At 55.7% G+C, this 12,855-nt stretch overlaps 1 protein-coding gene across 1 annotated transcript in view; it reads right to left on the bottom strand.

Moving 5' to 3' along the window:
• The window catches only part of SRRM3 (serine/arginine repetitive matrix 3), a 55,112-nt gene extending 42,992 nt beyond the window's left edge, over window positions 1-12,120 (bottom strand). The window contains exon 1 of the mRNA XM_053893786.1: window positions 12,008-12,120. The gene's annotated coding sequence lies outside the window, so the exon portion shown is untranslated. The remainder of the gene's footprint in view (window positions 1-12,007) is intronic.
• Between the last annotated feature and the right edge of the window lie 735 nt (window positions 12,121-12,855).

Genomic DNA, 12,855 nt, shown 5'->3' with positions numbered 1-12,855 from the left:
GTCCTTTGGATGGACCGGTCTGGCCCTAAGGGACAGCCCGATGCACATTAGCCAGGCGCAGACCAGCAAGTGGCCGAAGAGCCAGCCCGTGTTCAAGTCACCTACTGTGTGCCTTAAAACGACTTAACCTCTGTGCTCAGTTTCCTCATTCGTAAAATGGGATTCATATAAATACCTACACCCCTCCCCTGCTTAGGGGTGACGTAATTCACCTTTAAATTAAGGGTACACAGTAAGTTCTATGAGTAAGTGTTAACCGCCAGTTTTCCCCATAAATGATGCCAACCGGTCTAAACCACGACAGGCGTGAGTTAACCAGTAAGGCATATAGATCAGTCTAAATCAGAACGGGACCAGGTAGATGAGTACCTCTCCAAATCAGCACCAACTTGTAAAGACGGGCCAACAAGGCGGCTTTTCACAGCCAGCCACCCGCAGAGACCAGTACCTGCTGCACCAGGAGGCCTGGGAGGAAGTACTCAGCCAGCCTGGCAACGAGAGGGTTAGCAGCGTGAGCTTCCTCCCTGCCTTGGAGCCTCTCTTGGGAGGTGCTGGCACTGCTATTTGTTACCCAACCCTCGAGAAGACGCGGCAGGGGGGAGGGAGAATCGCTGAAAGCCTTCCTTTCAATTATTCAGCAGTCAGAGCTTCCTGCTGCCCCTGTTGGAGCCAGAGGCAGGCTCTGGCCGGAGCCCCTGGGCTGGGTCTGGCTGGGTTGGGCCTGGACGGCTGGTTCTAGGAGGGGCAGCCCATAGGGGTGCTGGCACCACAGCCTGGGCTGCAGCGCTCACTCGTGGTCCTACTCCAGTCCCCCCCATCCAAGCCCTGCACTGGGCCCCGGGCAGGGCTCTGAGCTGTCCCCTCCCTGCAATCTGGGTCTGTCGTGGAATGGATGCGGCCAGGCTATCTGAGTCCCTAGAGCCAGGATGGGTTGTCCAGGGCAGGCAAGGGAGGGCGGGCAAGCCTACTGTCCACAGGACAAAGCCCAGGCAGCTTAGCTGGCCCTTGGGTCCTGAACAATCTGTCCAGGTACCCTGTGTCTCAGACGCACAACACTCTGGTCCACCTAAGAACACCCTGGCCCACGCTGCTCCCTCTGCCCCGAATGCCCTTTCCTTTCCGTTTTTTTCCTTTAAGACTCTGCGCAAGCATCACCTCCTCTAGGAAGCCTTCTGCAACCTCCACTGGGGGACGCTCCTCTGCTGTGCTCTCAGAGCCTTACCCACTGGCTACTACTCTCCAGTTCTCTTCGTCCTACTGTGACTGTTTGCTCCCTGGGCTAGTGAGGGCAGTGACTCCAAGGGCTCTCCAAGGGTAATATCCATCTTTGTGTCCCTTGTGCCCAGCACAGGGCTTGGCACAAAGCAACCAAGCTGTGGACCTTTATTAAGCCATCTGTGACACTTTGCTGAAAGTCAGCCTGTGTTTGCACTGATGGGGAGCTCACTCCTTTTGTTTTTTTGTTTTTACCACTGCCAGAGACCTCAGCAGGAAAAGTCCCTGGTTACTGCTTTAGTATGCCCAGACTTTGTGTGTGCTCACGTTTTCACACAGGTCACATTGTCATATACTTTGTAAACCTTGGAGTTTAGCTTGTCTTGAATGGATACAAAGGACTTACCCTGGGACCCAGGCCCCTGCCTATCAGCCCAGAACCTCTGTCCTTGCTCCTGTTGGCTCTGGTTTGGGTTCCCAGGGCAGAGGATTTCGGTGACCGGTCCCTAGAGACAAGGAGGCCTCGGCTTTCTGCTCCCTACAGAGGAGCACGCAGTATAGGCAATTCAGCCCAGGTGAAATCCGGTACAGACCAGTGTAGCCCAGGACAGGCCATGGAGAGCCTGAAGCTGAAGTTCAGACTGGGTACATCAACAGTGGACAGTGCGGGAACCCACAGACCCACGCAGATCAGTATTATAGACCAGTGGACCAGAGCAGGACGTGTAATACTGGTCATTGACAATAACGCTGACCAGTTCAACCCGGAAGGCAGGCCTGTGTAGACCAGTGCTGAGACCACACAAACAAGGAGTTCATTAGTGTCCCTTCCCCTCACCCTAGTGGAACAAAGGAACGCATCCCACTCAGCCCACTCTACTTCTCTTCTGGGCCCTCGCTAGCCTTCGGGAGCTGCAGTCTTCAGCCAGGGAGCAGACAGTGTTCCTGTGGCTGCCTGAGCCAGAATGGATATCTGAGGTTCGGGCATAGGGAGCCTGAGAAAGAAGCTTTGTATGGCTGACCTGTCACTGGTGGCATGGGCTGCCAGAGAGGTGATCTCTGTGTCCTGGGGAGGGTCCAAGCCAGGTGGCCTTGGTGAGGCATCCTAGGGAGAGGCATCTGTGTGTCAGGACTCCCTGCTCTCTGAGGACTCTTCCTAGTTGGCCTCTGGGGCTGAACGCGGAGTGAAGTCAAAGGAGCCCGTGGGCTGACATCAGCTTCCATTATCCCCTTTGCCCCCTTCTCCCCTCAAGGACCCGATCCTTCAGGCTCACACCCAGGAGCTGGGCCGAGGAAGGGCAAGATGAGCTAGAAGCTGTGGGACCAGATCTCTTTTCCTTTTTGAGCCTCAGTTTCCCCATCTGGACGAAGTGTCAGGAGCCTGGATACTACTGGGGCCAGGGAAGGGCTGGGCTCTGAGTCTCTGGCAGTCCAAGACTTAGAAGAATCAAAGTTGCTGGTGATGTGCAGCTCCAGGAGTAATCAGCCGGAGGGGTGTGTGCAGGACAGACAGACAAGCCCCTTCCACCCACTGGGGAGGGTGACAGGAGAAGCCAGGGCAGCTGCCTCCATTGCCCACACAATCTCATTATGGAAAATTCCCTCTATTGACTCAGCTCTAATCAAGCAGGCTGCCCTGGGCATCCCCCCCAGGTTTCTGCTGGGCCGGGTGAGATCAAAGAGAGAGCCGGGCTGGGGGCTGGAGCCTCGCCTGCCATTCCCATCGATCCAGATGCGCCTCCCGTTGCTAGGCAACAGCCTCCAGTCTCTCCTGGTCCTTCCTCCCCCAGGGGCTGCAGGATCAGGCAGTAAGGGGAGAAGAGAGACCCCACATTTGTTCTCCAGGTCTTCCCTTACCAAGCTAGAGATCTTTGTCAAAAGGCCCTTCTCTTACCCAGGAAGCCACCCCCCTCATCCTGGCAGGTTGACCCTCCTGCAAAAATGGACCCCTTTCTCCCCCCACATTTGTATTCATCTCCAGAATACTCGAAATTCACACCTCCTGTGCTCCACATACACACTCTCTCAGGAAGACAGGCCAGGGATTCTCGAGAGGAGAAGGGACACTCAAGGGGTCAGCGAAAAAGTCAAGGCTACCAACTTCCAGCCCAGCGCTGCACTAGATGTGGGAGCCATTTAATCTTAAGAGAACGACTCTGAAGACAAATTCACACTCCCAGTTTTGAGTGGGTTGGCATTTTTTTTTCTTTTTCCAAAACGTAGGATGCATTTCATAGTAGTTTTTTCTTTTTTGTTTCAAGTGCTATAATTTAAAACTGTAAGTTGTGTTTTAAAACAGGCACAAAAATGTACTGTGGGTTTTGGGGGCTGTAATTGACTAAATAATACAAATCTGATCATTTTATCACATTTAATATCGTGCACATTTTCTCTACCCTATCCTGCTCATCTGTCCTTTTTTTTCCTTTAACTGAATACATGCATGCCATCCCGCAGTTGTTCTGTGGTGACCTACTTAGATCATGGCTTATTTAGGATTTTAAGGTCTCTTCCCCTTCCGAGGTCTTTAGAGCCCTTAGGGATGGAAAGCATCTCCCTTTTCCCTCTGGTCCCTCATCAGACCTTTTTTTTTTTTTTTTTTTTTTTTAATGCAACTGAGGGGCAGGAAGAGGGATGCACTTCCTGAGTATAAAGAGCCAGACTTAGGAGTTCACCGGCTCAGCCCTGAGAGCCACAGTCCTGGTGCCATTGGTCCTGCCACTGCCTGCCACCTGCTCCCCCAGCTCTGCGGCACTGTGACAGCTCCTTGCTGCCTCCCCTGCTCAGCCCCAGTCACACACGTCAACTCTGAGAGGCACAGCTTTCCAGGGTCCTTGACAAATGGTAGCCAATTAATGTCAATTAATCTGATTAGCCTAAATAGTTAATTAAGCAGTTAATTAACAACATCATTGACAATAACCTACGGCTCCTGAGGGATTGTGGGTGGGAGGCAGGAATGGTGGGGGGCTCTCCTTGCTCCAGGAAGGGGTGAATCCCTTAAGGTCAGGTCGGGCGGGGGCGGCTCGTGCAGCTGTAGCCTCTCCAAGTCTCACCTTGCTCCGCCATCAGCCCCAGAATGTTCATCAGGGCCTCGTCTGATCCCACCCCAGTAACATGCCCTCCCCTGCTCCCTGGCCAGGATTGACTTATGTGGGAGAGGCCACACCTCAGCACAGCAGAGGAGGGAGAGAGGCCTATTGTCTGGAAGCCTGTTCCACTCTAAAATCGCAGAGAGGAGTCCTTGCCTCTGCTGCCACCACACCCGCTCCAGACTGGGCACCTCGCTGCTTCGACCCCTGTCGGGGCCATGGACTTCCCCGAGCTGCAGAGTAGTCCTGGAAGGGAATCGTCATCCTTAAGCCCATCCTACAGATGTGGAAACCGAACACCTCCCGTATGCCAGACCCCGTGTTTGCACCCGGGACCTGCAACGGTGAGTAATGCAGGGTCCCTGCCCTCAGAGAGCTCCCGGGGTACCATTAAATGGTGCAGCCTCTTCGTTCCTGCCGTGTCTTAGCTGGGTGATGTTGGTGACCTTATTAACCTCTCTGTGCCTCAGTACCCCCTGCTGTGACCTGGCTACCTCATAGGATATTTTGAGGACTGAGCGGGAAATGCCAAATGAGTGTTCACGGTGACTAAATGACCCGCCAGGACAGAATGTAAAAGGGGCCGAGAAGGAAGTAGCACGGGACACTCGGGAGCACATGGAGGGAGGAGAGTTTGGAACAAGGTATTGTCCAGAAGACTTGTGAGCAGAGGCTGAAATTTGAAGAGGTAGAAGAAGAGGGAGGAAGGGCATCCAGGCAAAGGCAACAGCATATGCGAAGTGATAAGGCGCCGGTTTTCAACTCTAGCATGGACAGTCACCTGGGAGCTTAAAAAACTGCAGACCCCCAGGCCCCACACACAGATTCTGAATCCATCATTTTGGGTGGGTCCCAGGAATCTGCTTTTCACGGACTGTTCTAGAAATCCGGAGGCGGGTACTCTATGCCTAGAGACCATGGCTGCAGTGGTTCTGAGTGTCCCAGGTTGGGAGGAGCTGAGCTACAGTAGGAGAGGCCCCCGGCCATGTGACCCGTGTCCTGAAAACACACCGCAGGCCCCCAGTTCTCTCCATCTGTTCAAATCATGCTTGCCCTTCAGTGGTGACCTTCCCGAAACAGCTCTGGCCTTTCGCTTACCTGCTGGAAACATCCCATGGTTTCTCTGCTGCCCACAGGAGAAAGGCTAGGCTCCCCGGACCGGCACTGTGGCCCTTTGTGAGGCCTCCCTCCCCAGCCTGGGTCCAGACCCCGACTCTCCAGCCATGCCATTCCCCAAATGCCTGGTGTTCCCTCCATATCTCTGCACATGCTGTTCCCTCTGCCAAAAATGCCTTCCCCTCTCCCCCTCTCCCTGGCAAACCTGGACTCCTCTTAGCAAGTCCATCTGTGAAGCTGGCCCCAAAGTCCACTGGGCAGGCAACCTCCCCCACCGCCAGGGCCCTAGCTGTCCTTGGAATGCTCACCCCTTAACCCATATTCTGTCTCAAAACATTCACCAGTTTATGGGCCTTGTTCCCCACCAGGCTGGGGAATGTTCCTCCCTTTCTCCAGTGCCTAGCACAGGATTTGGGGATGACAATGATAATTGAGCTTTTAAGGTGAGAGGAGCTGCTGAGCAAAAGTTTGATGAACGAATGAGTGATTGAATGAATGAGCGAATGATCCTCTCTGCTTTCTGATACATGAAACAGAGGGGGACAGAGGGAGAGAGAATTTGGAGGCAGAGAAGAGAGATGTTCTGGGGACACTAAAGGATGGCTCACAAAGACCAATAAGCATGTGTCAGGTCCAGACAGGGAGGGGGGACAGGGCTGCCTGGAGACAGGACCTCCTGGGTGTCCTAGCTTCCTTCCCATCCCAGAAGTCCCCAGAAGTGGCATCCTGTTGGGAGAAGGGGTGGCTCAGCTCCTCTCTCAGCCCTAAAGCTGGGAGCCCTGAGCGGGCGCCCGCTCCCCCAGCCTGGGGTTCTCTGTTTGATCCCGAGGGCTGTGCCAGCAGCTGGGGCTGGGTGCGGGGACAGGCTGCCCACCCCATTCTAGCCCTGCCCCTGGCCCATGGGTCTTTCTTCCTCCCTGAATGAGTCTAGCCTGGTACACGTGCACGTACACATACATGTCAAATCTCCCAGAAGCGTGTCTCTGGTACCTGTCCCCTTTGCAGTCACCTCCCCCCAACGCCCAGCCTCTTTGTCCTCTTTCCATCCTTCCCTCCGCCCCAGTGCAGCCAGAGTGGGCTTCCTAAAGGGCAGATCTGACCAGTTCATGACAATGCTGCAAAGCCTCCCATGACTTCTGTTGCTTTCCAAATAAATCCTCTGCTCTTACAGTGGTTCCTAAGGTATTTCTCGACCTGGCTGGGACTTCTTCACTCCCCGCTGGGCTGCCCTCCGCCGTTTATTCTCAGGCATTCCCTGTGTGCTACGGCTGCATTAGATTACTCACCAGGACTTTTCATACCTTTGTGCCTATGCTGTTCTCTGGGTGTCATGCCCCAGCCTTCTCTGTCTGGCACCTTCCCTGTCGTTCTTGAAAGCCCAACGTAAATGCCCCCCTCCCAGAAGCCTCCTCTGGCTGCCCACATCACCATGGTCATCTTAGCCTTGGCAGAACCTCAACAGGTCGTCAATGTCAGTTCCCTCATGCCTGCCTTTCCCACTAGTCAGGGAGTTCCTCAAGTTCAGGGTTGGTGTCTGGTTCACCTGTGTCCTCAATGCTCAGACTGGACCCAGAAAATAGGAGGCGCTCAGTAGATCTTGACCGTGTGGTCTCACACTCAGATGATGGCCACTGAGTGCACTGGGTTTAATCCTTCCTGAGTCACTTCTTATAGCACACTTGGGGGCAGGTAGCATTACGTCCATTTTACAAGGGAGGAAACAGATGTGGTCGTGGAGGTTGGGGCCCAAATGAGATCAGAGTCCAGGAGACTGGCAATCGCCTAAGCTTTCTTCTTAGGTCTTGTTGGATTCAGGTTCTCACCTTTCCTGGGGGATGTATGACCCTCACATGCTCCTCTTTTCCCCTTAGCAGCTCTGGCCTTCCCCACCTTGGTCCCGGGCTGACTGTCACAGGGCCCAAAGCCATCCTCACCAAGGGAAACCCACAGCCAGCAGACTCCAAAGGTGTGCTCGACCTAAGAGGGAAGCGGGGGTGGTGGAAGGTTCTCCCCACAGGTCTCCCGGGCTCCCTTGGGAAGTGGCTCTTCCCATGTCCAGCCTTCAAATGGCCACTAAAAGCCAGCTTTTTAAAGAATCTTTAAAGACATCAGAGAATTCTCATGATAGAGTGAAAAATGGGATGCTGGCTTCCCTCAGCAGTATGCTCCCGGTTTTTAAACTCTATGTATCTATGAACACATGGACAAAATCCTGGAAAAAATACCCTCCCCCCGCCCCCCACCTTCTGATGTTCACAGTGGCTATCTCTGGGTGGTGGGACTACAGATGATTTCCATTTTCTCCTTGGCTTCTCTACTTCTCAGGTCTCGCACAAGGAAGGTGTACTATGTTTAGAATCACAAGACTCCAATGAAACTTGCTTTTATCTACCTGTCTCCATCCCGGGGAGTGTGGGGGGATGGTGGTGGGGATGGAGCTCAGTATGGGAGGGGTCTCGGAGCCACAGGCCACACTCAAAGCTAGGAATAAAATAGATAGGCCAGGAGCTCCCCAGCTCAGTGAGCTGCCTGCACCCCGGGGTTCGATTCACTGGGCCCAGACCGCCTCATAGGCCTCAAAGACCCCGGCAAGATGCTAAGGGAACTATGCTCTGCCTGCCAGCTCCAGCTGGCACAGAAGCCTCTGTGGTGGGCAAGAGGCCAGGCTGGGGGCGGCAGGAGGCTGAGGCCAGGCTGAGTGCCCAGGAAGCAGTGCCGCAGGTGGATGGGCCGGTGGCTTTTGGTTGGGGACAGGGGTGTCCCTGGGGGTCGGGGGCTGCTCTGGAGCCAAAGCACACGTGGCCACTGTGGCCTTTCTCCCAGGCCAAGGGCCAGCTTGGGTAGCCTGGACCTGGTCACTTGCCCAGGCCCCTTGAGCCCCCCACTCTGGATGACATGGAGTCAACAGGGCTTGGCCTCTAGGGGTGCAGCTGTCACCCTCCTGTGCTCATGACCCAGAAGAAGGAGAAGGGGCAGAACCCAGAGGTGTCAACAGGGACCAAAGCCACAGTGAAAAACCTAGCCTGGGCCAGGCTGGGGTCTATAACTGTTGGTGATGAGCCTGTCATAAGCCCCCTCAGCTCCTTTGGGCCTCCTACCTTCTCACTGACCTCTTCCCCCCCACCCCTACCATAGAGCAGCCCACCCCCCTTCCTCTCTGTCCCCACTCTGAGTGCCCTCTCTGATCCTCCCACCTCTCTGGGCCCCTGACCTTTCCGCTGGGCCCAGGTGGGTATTAGAATTGAGAAGGACCTTTTCCCTTTCTTGCCTGGCTTTCCCTCCCCTCTCGGACTGGACTAGTCACCAGGCAGACTCACTCCCTCTACAGGGCCCTGCATCCTCTCTTCAGAGCATCAGCTGCAAAATCCCTCCCTCTCCCCACGACACCATGAATAAGCCTCAAGCACTGCACTCCTGCTGCTTCCGTGGATTTGGGGCCTGTGTATGTGTGTCCTGGGAGCCTCCTAGAGTCTGGCGAACAACTCTGGGGGGCGTGTGGAGGGCACCTTCAGTGTCCCTGCAGGTCACCTCAAGTCCTGGGCCAGGAAGGCTAAATCCTGGCTCAGCCAAAGAATCTGGGGTCTCCAGGTAAGCCACTGGGCCTCTCCAAGCTTTGTTCCCCCCCTTTAGTTAAGACCCCAAGTTCGTAGCTGGGAGGGACAGGTGAATTTTAAATCTCAGCTCCAACTAATAACTCAAACCTTCAAACACTTGGCGGTGACTTCTATCTCTGCCAATAGAACCACGGGCTTCCCGACACACAGATTTATAGGGCAGAGAGATCTTAAAATCATCATGATGGCAGGGCTTTCGGGGGGTCATTCGGTCAAACCCCATCATTTTATGGCTGAGGACACCAAGGCCCAGAGACAGGAAGGGACCTGCTCAAGGTCACACAAGCAGCCAGGGTCAGAGATGGGCCCAGAAGGAAGGTCCTTGGGATCCTGTCCCAGAGCCCTTCAGCTGCCTCTGCCACGCACCTCCTCCCACCCCCCGCCGGCCCACAGTGCCCTGGTTGACCCTCACTCAGGAGAGCCTGGGGAATTGAGGACAGAGTGATGTTGTGGAAGCCTCGCTGGGCCCCTGCGGCAGTGGGTGTGGGCTGCACCAAGACCTTGCTCTGTGACCTTGGGAAAGTCACATCACTTCCAGGCCCGGTTTTGCTCCTCTGTGAAAGGGATCAAGGCCACCTTTGATACCAGGTTGCGTGAGGATGAAGTGAAACAACGTACATGAAGTGACAGGTCCATGGCAGGGGCTCAGAATATGGGAAGGAGTCAAGGGAGAGGGTGAGTTCCCCTCATCTCTTTAGCAGAACCCCTGATGGCTGCTGGGACAGGAGGAGCCTTGATTCTGCCCCTGGGGCAGCAAGCAGTGGGCGGAGGAAGAGAAAAGTCAGTAGGGGAGGCTGACCCCAGCAGTACTAGCAGTGGCTTGTGACCATGGCCCCATCTCGGGGGGCGGGGGCGGGGGGGCGGGGGCTAACCGCTCAGAAAGGAACAGGCAGTCACTGGCTTGCTGAGGTCAGCAAGAGGCTGGCAGGCAGAGGAGGTGAGAAGTGGATACGGCAGTGAGCAGTTGGGCCTGCCAGACCCAGACTCCCCCTCTGGCAGGCGTGACAGTGGCAGGGGTGGGTTGCGGTGGGGGCACGCAGCTGGCCAGTTCAAAGCACATTCTACCTCCAAATATCCCAGTGACCTTGGGGGAGTCAGCTCCTCACTGCACTGCACACCCTCACTCATATGCCTCAGGCTCCCCACCTGGAAAGCGGGCATCATGAACCAAGAAACTGGCATTTAAGTGGGCCTTGATATCAAGGGGCTGGGACAGGTCATCAGCTGCACCCAGGGAAGACAGCTTGGGTGCTTCGTGACCTTGGGAAAGCTACTCGAGTCTCATTTCTCAGCTGTGAAATAGGGACAGCGATGGCTTCCCTGGGAAGTTTTTGTGAGGATGGACTGAATCAACAGTAGCACTGTGCCAAGCGTGGAGCCTGTTCCAAGGCCCTCAGCCAGTGTCCCCCTCCTCTGGGAAGAGAAAGATGTGCTTCAAACAATGCTAAGAACTTTCCCACCTTTATCCAGCTCCTCCTCAAGAAATTCTTACTTGCATTCAACTGACAAACACTCCCCCAGAATTTTACAGCCCCAAAGTAGTTTCTCAGTCCTTATCTGGATTATTTCTTGGAATAGCCAAGTAGAGACTGTTAACATGACACCTGTTTTACAGATTAGGAAACGGGCTCCGAAAGGTTAAGTGGCTTACCTGAAGTCATGTAGCTTGGATTTGAACCCATGTCTCTCAGACTTCAGAGTCCATGACACCCTACCCACCTACCCCCACCTCTTAAAATCCAATCAAGTCTTTATTCACCCTTCAAGAATTCCTCCTCCACCCCTCACAGGAGAGTGGGATGGGGCATAAAGTTAAGGAACCAAAAAGCTGGTAATGTGTGGGAGCGATTTCCTAGCCAGCTTGGTCCTATTTCTGGCTGGGGGAGAATTTGGTACATGCCGGGGCCATGACCTTAAGATGCACAGAGAAACTCTCCAGCTCCTGCCCTGCTCTCCACCTAAGTTCCTGCCTTTTCCCTTGACACAGGACAAAAGGCCAGCCCAGGCCCTCTGATGCCAGAAGTGGGCAAGTGAGTGTGGTCTTAGGGGAGTGAGAAGTCATGGCTGGGACAGAGCATAGGCATTGGAGTACCAGGCCAGACCTGGGTGCCCTTCTTTCTCTACCCGCCAAACCCATCCCCACAATGGACCTGCTGCCAGGAGCAGGAACTGCAGGAAGCTTCAACACTGCCCAGGCAGGAGCCCTGGGAGGGGGGGTGGGGGGGAGAGGATGCAAGGCAGAGGCTGCGTCTCTTCTCTTATCTCTCCTTTTTACCAGGAATTTGCTCTGAGCTTGGGCTCACTCGGAGCTTCAGAAACTCTCCCTGGGCATTCAGAGAGGCCACAGAGAACCCCCCTAAACTCCTGGTGGCTATTTTCTCTTCTGTGCCCTCCATCCTCTTCCCAGTGTGAGAGTAAATGCCATCCTGTGTGAGACCCAGTTCTCGTTGCCAGATCCTGCCTCCCTAGGGGCATTTGGGCAGCTGGGAAAGGGGCCAGGCTGTCCCCTATGCTGCCACCCCCTTCTGGACAGAAGCCCAGCATTCAGGTGGGGGCTTGCTCCTTCCACCCCTCCCAGTGACCAGCCTATCCACAGGGTCCCTGCGTTAATCTCTCCCTTCCCTAGGGAGCGGGTCCTTCTCCTCAGCTGGGGGAGGGCAACTGGGCTGCAGCTGAGCGTCTCCCTAACATCCTCATGGGCCAGGCCATGGCCATTTATGCCCAGGGGAGTCCTGCCCATGACCCCACAGGGTTCCCACTTTCTCCGTTCCTCTCAGTGAAATGAACAATGTTCCTCATCTCTGTTTCCCAGGTGCCTGGCACCCTCCATCAAACACTCTTGCAGTCCCCCAATCTACCATCTGCTCGCGGGCCTGCGGACCTCGAGCCCCTGTCCGACTGTGGAGGCCCGAGGTTCAACCCAGCCCCAGCCCCTCTGGGAAATGCCCCCGCCCCGCTAGGGGCTCTCACCTCCCCGCTGGCCGCCGCGCTCCGCCGGGTGCTGAAGCCAGGCCCTCCGGCCCCGCTAGTCCCAGCTTCCTCCTCCGCTCGACTCGACAGGGCAGCTCCGCGGCCCCCACGGCCCCGCGCCCTCCGTCTCCCCGCGGGCGCCGCCGCCGCCGATTGCTGAAATGCTGGACAGCGCACCACCATGGAGGCGGTCTCCCTGCCCGCCTGCCGGCCAGAGCGGTCCGGCCTCCACAGCGCCCTCCGCAGGCCCGGAGGGCCCCCCACAGCGGAGGCCAGGGACGGGGCGTCCGGCTTGGACTCTCCTTCACCGTAGTTCTATCAGGTCCAGTCCTTGCGGGTGGGAGCATTCCAGTCCCCAGAGTCGCCCGGGGCCAGGGAGGTTATTAATTTTGAACTGGAAAAAGAACTCGGCATCCTGAATTCTCGCCAGGACACTGACTGAGCAGCTGGTGTCTAAGAGGGCCCTGGGATCCCGCCGGGAGATGTCCCAGGAGGCCCCTTTTATCGCGCATCCTGGTAGCTGGACAGAGGCTGGGAAGGGTGGAGGGGGAGGGCCATCGTAACTGGGAATGGAATCGCTGGACCTTTGGTGGTGCTTGGTTGGGCGTCTGGAGTTGTGAGTCGAAGTCACCCTTTGGTTACTCTCTTCAAGACCTTGGGGTGGTTTGTCCATCCTGCAGCTTCCACCTTTCTTTCTTTGACTGAACAGTGAGCCAGCTGAGTGCAGGAAATTCAGGGGTAGGGCAGGCTCCTGAAGAGGCTTTGGAATCCCGGAGACCTTTCTTTAATGGAAGCCAGGAACGTGGAGGAGGCCTTTGCTTGGAACCCACTAGTGGTGTCCTGGTGGA

This window comes from Panthera pardus, unplaced genomic scaffold (genome assembly GCF_024362965.1).
Source record: "Panthera pardus isolate Hobbes unplaced genomic scaffold, ASM2436296v1 HiC_scaffold_4, whole genome shotgun sequence".
Classification (NCBI taxonomy): Eukaryota; Metazoa; Chordata; class Mammalia; order Carnivora; family Felidae; genus Panthera; species Panthera pardus.
The sequence above is the reverse complement of the archived record's forward strand: the minus strand, read 5'-3'. Positions and strand labels throughout refer to the sequence as shown.